The sequence below is a fragment of the Castor canadensis genome, chromosome 8 (genome assembly GCF_047511655.1).
Source record: "Castor canadensis chromosome 8, mCasCan1.hap1v2, whole genome shotgun sequence".
Classification (NCBI taxonomy): Eukaryota; Metazoa; Chordata; class Mammalia; order Rodentia; family Castoridae; genus Castor; species Castor canadensis.
Genome location: NC_133393.1, coordinates 152,255,101 through 152,267,289, shown reverse-complemented (window position 1 = coordinate 152,267,289; position 12,189 = coordinate 152,255,101). Strand labels below are relative to the sequence as shown.

General features: G+C 47.5%; 1 long non-coding RNA gene across 1 annotated transcript; it reads right to left on the bottom strand.

Annotated features, from left to right (window-relative positions):
* Window positions 1-6,842: 6,842 nt before the first annotated feature.
* LOC141425858 (uncharacterized) lies at window positions 6,843-9,453 on the bottom strand. Its single transcript, XR_012451021.1, has 2 exons — window positions 9,315-9,453; window positions 6,843-7,153 (listed from the first exon to the last, which is right to left on the bottom strand). It is a non-coding gene; the product is annotated as an uncharacterized lncRNA (long non-coding RNA).
* Window positions 9,454-12,189: the final 2,736 nt, after the last annotated feature.

The window sequence follows — 12,189 nt, the reverse complement described above, 5'->3', positions numbered from 1 at the left end:
ACTAGATAGCATTTGTTGCCCTCAACGCAGAGAAACTAAAGCAGATACTTTAAAGCGACAGAGGCCAATAGGAGAAGGGAACCAGGAACTAGAGAAAAGGTTAGATCAAAAAGAATTAACCTAGAAGGTAACACCCACGCACGGGAAATCAATGTGAGTCAACTCCCTGTATAGCTATCCTTATCTCAACCAGCAAAAACCCCTTGTTCCTTCCTATTATTGCTTATACTCTCTCTACAACAAAATTAGAGATAAGGGCAAAATAGTTTCTGCCGGGTAGCAAGGGGGTAGGGGAGGGGGGGGGTAAGGGGGTGTGGGGGAAGGGGGGAGAAATGACCCAAACATTGTATGCACATATGAATAAAATAAAAATGAAAAAAAAAAGAGCCTGGGTCCTGGAGGCTGACTCCCAGGACTCACGCCAGCATGGGTTCTGGACTCATTTCCTCTTGCCTTGTGTTTTCCCATCCTGGCCCTTGTTGTGACTGCAGCCAGAACAAGGGAAGACTCTGTAGGGGATGCTCATGTACTTCTGGAGTCTCAGTCACAGCCTCTGGGAAAGGCGGCTGCCCAGCCTGGTGTGTGAGTCCAAGGGGGTGGCAGACAACCCCTCCATCCCCTTCCTGAGCGTGGGGCTCTCATCTCCCCGCACAGTACCGTGCACTGACAGCACACTGCCACGAAGCAGAGTTTTTGTCCTATACCATGGGGCCTGTAGGCGTCAGCTATTGAGGAAGCATGCCTTAAACAGTTTGCTTTAACCTGTGTAAGTAGACAGTCCCTGTGACTCTGTTGCAGGAGGGCCCAGACCTCTCCCGGGAGGCCAAGGCCTCCAGCATGTCTTTTGCATACCCCACCCCGTAGAGCAGTGTCTGTGGCCTCCAGTCCTCCCCCAAAGTGGTGCTAGAACCTTCAGTGCCTTCAGAAGACACCTGACTGCAGAGCCCTGCTAGATTTTGTATACTTAGCATTCATCCTCTCTCCTAATTTTCAGACACTTCTAAAGCAACTTGTCTATGTGAGCTTTTCCATGGAAACCACCACACTTTTTCTGTTGGTCCTCAAGTTTCAGCAGCTTAGATAACACTTCATTATAGTCAGTTACAACAGAGGGAATGAATGGACAGGCACAAACTGGTTTGGGGACAAACTCCCTGGATATTGGGAAGCAAGTAACTCAGGTGGGAGGACTGGACTGGAGAGGGACAAGCAGGTGCCCAGACCCTGCCTCTGTGTGCCACAGGGGCCTTGGGAGCATCCTTGGGGCCAGAAATAGGATGGGACCTTTCTCTTCTCCTGGAGCCTGTGCAAAGCCAGGTGTTCCTGGTAGGGTCCACTGCTAGCATACTGTGTTGACAGTGTGCCCTCTGGTTCCCTCCATTCCTCACGTCAGGATGGCCACCCTCCAAGATGTAAGGCCCTTTATCCTTCTCACCACTTTTTTTTTTTTAATTTGCAGTTCTGGGCCTTGAACTCAGGGTCTTCACCTTGAGCCACTCCATCAGCCCTATTTTTGTGATGGGTTTTTTTCAAGATAGGGTCTCATGGAACTATTTGCCCTGGCTGGTTTCGAACCACAATCCTCCTGATCTCTGCTTCCTGAGTAGTTAGGATTACAGGCTACTGGCGCCTGGCTCACCAAATTCTTATACCACACCTGGCCACCAAAACCCGTTAGGACTGATGAGGTGCCCCAAGACTCACAGGGCCCTGCTGTGGTCCCTGCAGAGCAAGGAGTGTGGTGATCAGGACAATTAACAGTCCAATTAAAAACAGGCAGATTTGAATAGCTGTTTCTCCACAGAAGATGTATGAATGCACAATAAGCACATCAATAACCATCAGGGAAACAAGTCAAAAACCACAGCGAGATACCACTTCATACCCACCAGGATGGCTGAATGAAAAAGTCACAGGCCAGGCACAGCGGTTCATGCCTGTTATACTCAGAGGGTAGAGTTCAAGGCAAAAAGTTCCAGAGACCCCATCTCAACTGATAAAAAGCTGAATTGCCTACATGGGGGATGGTCTCCTTTCTGCTGCTCTTCAATTATTTATGTCAGTACAGACTCATGGGCATATCTTTCAATTTTGTCCCCTTTTGGGTTGTAATCCAACACCTATTTATTTGTTGTTGCTCCAATTGTTCCAGCTTTGGCTGCTGGGATCTCTTTCAGTTGGCCTGTGCCCTTTAATATAGTGTGTGTGTGTGTGTGTGTGTGTGTGTGTGTGTGTGTATTTGTTCCTGTGTTTAAGTGCTTCCTTAGTCTCTAGCACAACAAGGTGCTCCAGGATCATTTAGTTCTAGAATCAGTCATTTCTCCCAGAGCCTTGTTCTCTTTATTGGAGAATTTATTAGAAGCCAATTCTTACTGGAGAACATTCTATGGTATGAATGTATAGTTTATGGAGAGTTAGGTTGTTTCCATCTTTGACTACAAACGTGTGGATTCAGCTTGTGATGTGACTGAAGCCATCTCGAGTCATAATCTCCATGACTGCCCAAGAGTAACCCTGGCCAGTTTTTCCTGCAGAGTTTCCAGCAAACTATAAATAGACAAAACCACTACGGGGTTGCCAGAGTGGCGCAAGACCCTGAGTTCAGTACAGCCCAAAACAACAACAAAACCATTGCAGTGGTAACGTGGAGCGCCACAACCTGACGCGGCACCAGGAATGTGCTGGACTCTTGCGTATTAGCTTGAGGCAAAGCAGATACACTCTAACTTGGTTGAAATCACTTTTGTCTTAGCTGATATATATGCCTCTCCTTATGACCCAAATCTCAGGAATTTACTTGGTCTTGCTGCTGCCAGGACCTGTTGGTAAGTCCCCAGTAAGTCACACTCTGTGCGCTCCTGGATCTGTCCACCATTTTTCTTCAGTCTCATAAACAGCTTTTACAGACAATGCTGCTATGAACATGGGTGAACATCGGCCTTCATTTCCTTTGTGCATATACCTAGAAGTGGAATTACCAAACTGTTTTCCAAAGTGGCCACACCATGTCACATTCCCAGCAGCAAAAAATGAGGGTTCCAATTTCTCTACATATCAAGGTAGAGACCAAGAAAGTTTATTTGTAAAGCAAAGCAAAGGCAAGATATATGGAACAGAACCCAGACATGGGAGTGGGCACATCTGATTGAGTGCTTGAATGTCAAGGGATTTTATGGTGAAAAAGTGGGTTGGGAGTAAAGCATATATACTTGTAATTACATATAACTAGTACATTATGTTATACATATATATAACTGGGGTTTGAACTCAGGGCCTCATGCTTGCTAGGCAGGTGCTTTACCACTTGAGCCACTCCACCAGCCCTGTTTTGTGTGTGTGTTGGCTATTTTTGAGATGAGGTCTCACTTTTTGTCCAAGCTGGTCTGGAACAGCAATCTGACTGATCTCTGCCTTCTGAGTAGCTAGGATTGAGACATTTTTCTTTGTAAACACTTTTGTGATTAAATGAGCCATCCAAAGGTTTTTATCTTTTTTCTAAGATATTCTTGCTCAGTCTCAGAGTACACTAATTATTTGAGCAAGAGGGCAAGGTCAGAGGGAAAGAACTGCTCTCCACCCTTCCTTTTTTTTTTCTAAATGTTGCAGCTTATTTAGGAAGTATAAGGCTTAAAGCAAAGAAATAGTGCCTGTCTGCTTTTAGTCAAGCTACTCATTACTACACTGTTTATCTAAATTTTTGGCTTTTGGTTCCCATGCATCATTTTCGCAGGTCCCTCCTGCCTCACTAATAGCCGAAATCCATCTTGAAAGCCCCTTTTCTCTGGCTGTGTGGGCCGTCCTAGAATCAGAACAGTTAAACACAACAAACCTGTAATCTCAGCACTCAAGAGGCTAAGGCAGGAGGATTTTGAGTTTGAGACCAGCTTGGGGCTACATAGTGGGTTCAAGGCCAGCCTGAGCTATATAGCAAGACCCTGTCTCAAATAAAATTTAGTTACAGTTTAAACATAACCGAGATGTTTTGTATATAGTTAATGAAACGATACATTTAAACTTAGCCTTTGCTTTGCTATATTCACACATACTTTTTGGACTCCTGGGATACTATTTTACAATAGTAAGGAAATTTGGGTACTTTGGTTTTCTTTGAAAGTGGAAACTTCATATGTACCTAAGGCTTTTGCTTGAAATGCATTAAGACAAACTGGAAAGAATGTACCGCAGCATTTTCTGTTTATTTAAAACATTTTCATTCCTTTTGTAAAAAAAAAAACAAAAAAACAAAACAAAAAAACCCCAATAATTTAAAAAAGACAAAACAATAACAAAAATCTTGCCCTGTTGCAGGAGAACCCACAGAGGTAAAGAGTGAAGCCTGAAATCCACTGTGGCCATCAGTCAAGCCCCAAGCTCCCGCCTGGGGGGCGGGGTGAGCTATGGCACCTACAGACCTTCCGGGGCCTCTCCCCACTTGCTCCAGCGCTGGGTCCGCCCCCGTGGGCAGGAGGTGGAGCCCTTCTTTCTCCACCGGTGCTCAGGAGCTCTGCCCGGCCGGGGAGCCCTCCCCACCCACTCCCGGCAGGCTGCTCAGCCTCAGCCAGCCACTCCCTTTCCTTGGGGCAGCAGCAGAGGGAAAGGGAAGGGGAAATACAAGAGACACCAGAGAAAGCAGAGCCACACGGGCCAAGTGCCAGCCGCCCGCCACATGCACAGGGCAGCTCATCTCCGGCTGCCTCGCTTCTTCTTTCCTCGGCTTGAAATCAGCCTTTTTTAGGCACCTTCCCATCGCTCCACTACCCAAGGTCACCCAGCAAGTTGGGGCGGGAAATGGGGATCCAGCTCTAGGACCCTGTGGTGATGCCCACGGGGTGACAGCCAGCTTACTTTCACTCCACTTGGTGACCACAGCGTGGGGCCCATTCCCCTGGAGATCACTCCGACCTGCACCCAGCACCAGCTCTAGGACCCCCGCGCGAGTTACTGGCTCCGCACCTGCCCCCACCTCCCTCACCAGAGTGATTGGCCAAAGGCCAGTCACCTGATCCAAACTGGACCAATTAGAGAGCGCCAACCCCTCGGCCACGTTGATTGGGCCAAAGGTTGACACGTGACAAAGCAGACCAATCAGGATCCTTCCTGAGGATTCTCTACCTGATAACTATAGGTTCCGGGGCCCAGGAGTTGCGGTGCCCAGATGCAAATAGGCGTGGAATGGCTAGAGAAGCGGAATTCCTTGGTATAGAGGCAAGAGGTGGGGAGCCCTGGCAAGACTGATGAGGCCTTGGCTGCAGTCATCCCCAGCCTTTCCCAAGGCCCCTCTTCCATTTGATGAGCGACCCGAGGGACTTTCACGTGAATTCCTTCCTGCTTAGCTAGGTTGAATTGGGTTTCTATGCCAGCCGGTAAGCAGCCCATCAAGAACATGGACACACATCAACCAGTCTCTCTTCCAGTCTGCTCTGGCATTCGTGAGCTCTGTGACTTTTCTGAATGACTGGCTGCCTCAGTTTCCCCGGCCATAACTCACATTGGACTAACAGATGGGTTATAACAGCGTGTGCCACGCAGGAAGCCCTCAATAAACACCTGCTCTTCAACCAGAGCTCTATGGATTCTACACCTTCTGCGACCCCTGGTTCCTCCCCAACGCGGTGGGACCTGAGTGTGAACTTGTTTGGAATTAAGGTCTTTGCAGATATAAAGATTTCAAGAAGAGATCGTCCCGGTTTTAGGGTGGACCGTGCCCTAAGAAACAATGACTGGTGCCACTGGAAGGTATTAATGAGGAGAGGAGAGGACATGAACATAAGGAAGAAGACCATGGGAAAATGGGGGCAGAGACTGGAGTTACAGTGGTAGCAGACAAGGGCACCAGGCGTGCTGGCCACCACTGGAAGCTGGGAGCCGGGTGTGGGGAGGTTTCCCCAGAGGGAAGCAGCTTCTGTTTGGACGTCGTCAGGCCTCCTCAAGTGTGAGCTGATACATTTCTACTGGTTGAAGCCAGCCAGTTTGTAGTCATAGTCAAGACAGCCCCAGGTCACCCTTACCAATTCTACAGGGTGCCCAGAGTTTGGTTCAAAATAGTGAAAAACTTAGAACTAAATGGTCACCGATGGATGCCACCGGAAATAAATAAATAAATAATAAGTTACTAGCCGGTGTCTGTGGCTCACACCTGTAATCCTAGCTACTCAGGAAGATTGTGGTTCCAAGCCAGCGTGGGCAAATAGTTCTGCAAGACCCCGTCTCGAAAAACCCTTCACAAAAATAGGACTGGTGGAGTTACTCAAGGTGAGGGCCCTGAGTTCAAGTCTCAATACCACATTAAAAAAAAAAGATACTAATTGTACTTCATGATGGAACATCAGGCATTGTAAGACACCATCCTGTGGGCTTCAAAAGAGATTTTATAGTCACATGTGAAACAATATCATGTTTCAAAACGGCATGCCTATACAAAATATTAACCACGAAAGTGATAAATAAATTGGACTTTCTTAAAATTTAGAGCTGTTGCTCATCAAACTACATTAGGGACTAGTCTCAAATGCCATTCCTCCCACCAACTGGTTGAGAGACCTTGGGTGAGGTATTTTAGTCCTCTCAGTTCCTCATCTGTGGAGTGGGGAGACTTCATGAGGTTTGTTCCAGTTAACTATTATTGTGTTTGAAAAAAAAAAAAACCCACACTCTTTAAAACTTAGGGGTATAAAACCAGCATGAGGGCTGGAGGAGTGGCTCAAGTGGTAGATCACCTAGCAGGCATGAAGCCCTAGCAGGCGTAAAGCCCTGAGTTCAAACCCCATACCGCAAAAACAAGTAAACAAGTAAATAAATAAATGAGATAAAACAAGCACAATTTTTTGATTTGCTCATGCATCTGAAATTTAGGCAGGGTTTAATAAGGGTAGGTAGGAAGTCTTTGCTCCAAGGGTTAGGGTCACGGTGTCAGTCAGGGTGGCTCGCCTGGGGGCAGACCTGCTTCCAAGATGGCCTCTTTCCATGGCTGACAGGGTACTGCTGGCTGTTGGCTGGTGGTTCCGTGAGCTAAGCAGGGGAGACCTCAGTTCCTGTCTCTTCCTGGGCTTCTTCCAGGCTGCCCAGGCTTCCTTACAGCGTGGTGGCTGGATTTCAAGAGCAGGCATCCCAAGAAACAGGAAGTGGAAGCCACAAATTTCTTACAGCCTGGGTGCTGGGTACAAAACAATGGCCTCACTTCTGACATGTTCTATTGGCAAAACAGTCACAGGGAACAGATTCAAAGAGAGGGGACATAGATCCTTATCTCTTGATAGGTAGCATGTCAAAGAATTTGCAGACATGTTTGTGGTTTTTTTTCTTGTTTTTTTGGCCTGCACTGGGCTTTGAACTCAGGCCCTCATGCTTGTAAGACAGGTGCTTTACCACTTGAGCCACTCCACCACCTGTTTTGTGTTTTTTTTTTTTTTTTTTTTTTTTTGAGATAGGGTCCCGAGAACTATTTGACTGGGCTGGCTTCGAACCACCATCCTCTTGATCTCTGCCTCCTGAGTAGCTAGGATTACAGGTGTAAGCTATGGGTGCCCATCTGCAGACATGTTTTTAAACCACCACAGTGCTGCTGTGAGGATTAATTCAAGTCACGTGGTGCACAGTCTCAAGGGACTATTCCTTGGATTGCTTTTATTTCTTTGTTTGTTGGTTGGTTTTTGTGGCACTGGGGATTGAATCCATGACTTTGTGCATGCTAACAAGTGCTCTACCACTTGGGAGCTGCACCCCCAGCTCCCGTGGATCAATATGATGAGGAAAGGAACCTTTACAGGGAGAAACCTGGTAGACATGATCAAACTGTTATTAATGGGACCAACTGACATCATTGTTGCTGCTGGGTTTTTTGAAATTTATTTTTATTTATTTTTAGACAGGATCTCACTATGTAGCCCAGGCTGGCCTTGAACTTTTGATCCTTCTGCCTCAGCCTCCTGAGTGCTGGGATTACAGGAGTGCACCACTATACCTAGCCTGATGGCTGCTTCTTAAAGACACCATGGGCCTTTGCACTTGCTTTTCTCATCTGTCTGGAATGCTCTTTCCCCAGTTATGAACAGGCTTTGCTTCCTTACCTCCCTTTGCTTTAGTATCATCCCTAAAGGGTTTAGAAACCCTGCATAAAATAGCTCCTCCCACTCCTATCTGCCCCCTGCCTTTCCTTGCCCACTTGACAGCACGTTTATTTTTTCTTTTGTTTATTTTCCCTCACTATAATGTCAGCTTTTCAAAAGTATTATTTCCCTCTGCATCACTACTGTACCCCAAGCACCTAGAACAGTGCCTGCATGTATTAGGTGCTCAGAAAGGAATGTGGAATGCAGCTGGGCCTGGTGTCTCATGCCTGCAATCCCAGCTATTTGAGAGGCGATCAGGAAGACTGATTTTCAAGGTCAGCCTGAGCAAAAAGTTAGCCAGATCCCATCTCCACCAATAAGCTGGGCATGTAGCGTGTGTCTGTTATCTCAACACCCAGGAGAGATAAATAAGAGGACCAAAGCCCAGATTAGCCTGGGCAAAACTTGAGAGCCTACGAGAAACTTTTTGAAAAATAACAAAAGCAAAAAGGCCTGGAGGCTCAAGTGGTATTGCACCTGTGTAGCAAGCTGAGGCCTTGAGTTCAAACCCTAGTTTGTATTGTATGTGTGGTGTGTGTAATAAAGCTATCTGGGGTGGTAGCTCAAATGCCTTTTTGAGACATGGGGGGAGGCCTTTGGGAGGTCTCCCTTGATTTGGCCCATTTATGGCAGCAGAAAATAAGGCCCAGCGAGAGGAGTGATTCACCCAAGGTCACCCAGCAAAATCGAGGACTTGTGTTCTGGGGAAAACAGCATTATAGGGAGGGGGTGACACAGAGCACCCTCCCTCCCTGCCGATCCATCCCCATGTCAATCCTGTTAGGCTGCCTAGGGAGACACTGTTACCTGCCAGTGTTGAGGGTCCTTGCCTTCACAGGCCAGAGAACTGGCTCGTGAGGCAGCTGATTGACTTGTGAGCCAAAGCCAGTATATAAAGTAGGATCTATTAGAGAGAAAGGAACGGCTACAGCTAAGGTACTGCAGCGGAGCCCAGAAGCCCGTGGCTCGCTGCTCAGTTGAAGGCTGGGGTTTTTATGGACATTCTAATTGGGTTAGGTGGGCTTTTCTCATTGGCCATGGATTCGCAGGCTTTCTCAGGTGAACTGGTTTGGTTAGCACCTTTCTTGGGGGAAGGGAACAATCTTGAGAGCATTTTGCTCATCAGCCCTGTGGCAGATCTGTATCTCTCCTTTAGGATGCAGGAATGCAGGTGCTCGCCATGCCATGGGGGGATGGGATACTCACCTGCCTTATGTCTCCAGACCCAGCAACACCAAAGGGGAAAACCAGATGCTAAACTCCAGGAGGAGGTCAAGGTAGGGAAGGCCTTGTTTCAGAAGCAAGTAGATTCCAGGTTCACACTCCAGTGTTATCCCTCTCCAGCTGTGTGACCTTGGGCAAGGCACTTTCCTCTCTGAGCCTTGGCCTCTGTGAAGCATGGACACCTGGATAGAGGCAATTTGCTTTCCAGCTTGCTGGCCCAGTGCTTGCTCCCCCATCTTGACTAGATTCCTCTTGACCCAAAATGGGTCCTCCAGGCTGAGACGCTCTGAATGACTTCTGAGAAGTCCTGCCAGGATTGCCACACAGTGCACAGAGATACAATTCCTGTTTCAACAAGACCAGCTCTGCTTGCTCGGAAATTGCACCAGGTTGGACTATGTGGCTACAAAAGAGGCCTCAGGACAGCCTTGGTGATGTTGGAGCCAACCTTACCTTCCCAGTGCCTCTCCCTACAGAAGCTCCTTCCCAGGTAAGCATTCCATCCTATTCCACTAGTAATGCTTGAGTCTGGGCATCAAGGAACTTTCCCATTCCCTTTACTTCTCTTTCTCCTTTCCTCCCCCTCCCCCTCCTTCCCTCTCCCTCCCTCCTCTTTTCCTCCCCCTCCCCTTCTTCCTTTCTCCTCCTCCTCCTTCCCTTTTCTCCTCCTCCTCCTCCTCCTCCTCCTCCTCCTCCTCCTTCTCCTCCTCCTCCTCTTCCTCCTTCTTTCTCCCTCTCCCTCTCCCCTCCTCTCTCTCTCTCTCTCTCCTCTCTCTTCTCCTCTCCTCTCTCTTTCTGTCTCTCCCTCTCTCTCTCCCTTCCTCCCCACATGGGTCCTACCCCCCTGAATGCTCTTTTTTTTTTTTATCTCCAAAACACTGGCCTGGCAGCCACTGAAGCTGCCTCCTGATTGGTCCCTTCGCTTGCGCCCTTCCCTTGCGCCCTTCCCTGGAGGGCAGCTCAGCCTGACATTCAAGGCCCCACCAACTTCCAGCGCCTCCACCTGCCCCAAGTAATTCCTTCTCCACATCTGGGTAGAAAATAATTCACTGTTTGCCTGAAATTCAACTTTAACTATATTTTATCTGGTAACCCAAGTGCTAGTCCAAACAACCCAGACATTTGAAGTTTTAGTAGAACTCCTTTAGTATAGATGTGTTCCAAGCAATGTTTGGGACACACTTATGCTAAAGCATGATTCTTTGTTTACCTGAACAAATAATTTAACGGTGTGTGATTTTTTTTTTTAAGCCACTCCGCTAGCCCTTTTTTTGTGTGATGGTTTTTTTTGAGATAGAGTCTTGAGATCGATTTGCCCTGGCTGAATTTGAACCGTGATCCTCCTGATCTCTGCCTCCTGAGTAGCTAGGATTACAGGCGTGAGCCACCAGCATCTCCCAATGTGCTGTATTTTTTATGCTAAATTTGGCAGAATAATTCCTGCACCCCTATCCAGCACCTGGGGAACTGCCAGGGGTAGGGCAGCACCAGCCCAGGCCCTCAGATCTGCCCTCAAAGTCTGCCTGGGACCCTCCTTCCCAACCCCCTCCAGTCTACAGAGGGCTGGAGCCCAGGGAGGGGGTTGCTTGCCCTCCCTCAGCTTGTTCCTGTAGAAAATGGAGTGGAGGTTTCTCTGCCCCCACCTCCCAGCCTCTCCTAAGGATCAAAAGCCAGTGGGGAGTTCTCTGTCACCATACCTGAAGGAAAAAAGTTGTTTGGGGGAAATTCTATTCTTTGGCTCATGCCAGGACCTTGAGAAAGCAGGACAAGGGTCTTTTATTTCCCCAAAGAAGTTATTCAGCCCTCAGATATGGTAGACATAGGTGAGGCCCCTCAATAATGCTGACACCCTTGGTGAAGTTTGTAAGGGATCATGACATTCATATGAATCAAAGTAAAAGGTTACTTTACCCTGGGGAGACCTGACAGGTGCTACCAACAGTGAGGCAAGCTGACATTGCACACCTCCTTATCTGATCTGTCTCCAGATTAAAGGAGACTAAAGAGACCTGCCAAGTAAGTGCAGTGCTTGACCTGGGATTAGAGCCTTAGCAACCAGAACAAGAGAATAGCTGGGAAAAATATTATAGGTCAACTGCAGGATGGTCTCGATTTGATAGTCACACACTGTAGGAGACAGGCCTTGCTCTAAGGAGATACATGGGGGAAGTTTATAGGAATAAAGAGGCAAATATCTAGCCAGGCACCAATGGCTCATGTCTATAATCCTAGCTACTTGGGAGGCTGAGATTGGGAGGTTTGCAGTTCAAGGCCAACCCAGGCAAATAGTTTGAGAGCCCCCATCTCCAAAAAAGCCAGAGCAAAATGGACTGGAGGTGTGGCTCAAGTGGTGGAGTGCCTACACTGCAAGCTCGAAGTCCTGAGTTCAAACCCTAGTACCGCCAAAAAAGTAAAAATAAAAAGAGGCAAATAATCTGTGAACAACTCTTTCATGGCTCCCCCAAAGCAAGTAGGGAGTTAGGAAAAAATGGGGAAAGCAGAAAGGGGCAATGATAATTGATGGCTCTAATTGTACTTTTCTTGTAATTTCTCTGTCCCTTGAATATTTTTCCAAACAAAAAGTCAGGGGGTAGGGGGAGCTGGGGATATAACTCAGTGGTAGAGGCATGGGAAAGCCCCTGGGCTCGATCCTCAGCATTGCAAGAAGTCTGGTGGAACACACTGCTGATAAAATATCAGAATGGGGATGGGGGCTGTTAAATTAGCTTAAATGTGACCTAAAGTTGCCTGCATAGGTAGTGAAGTGTAACCTAACTTAATATGTTAACAAACTGTAACCTAATTTGAGAATAGATTCTTGTAACAAATAGCAAGCCAATCATAGCAGCAGAGTGTT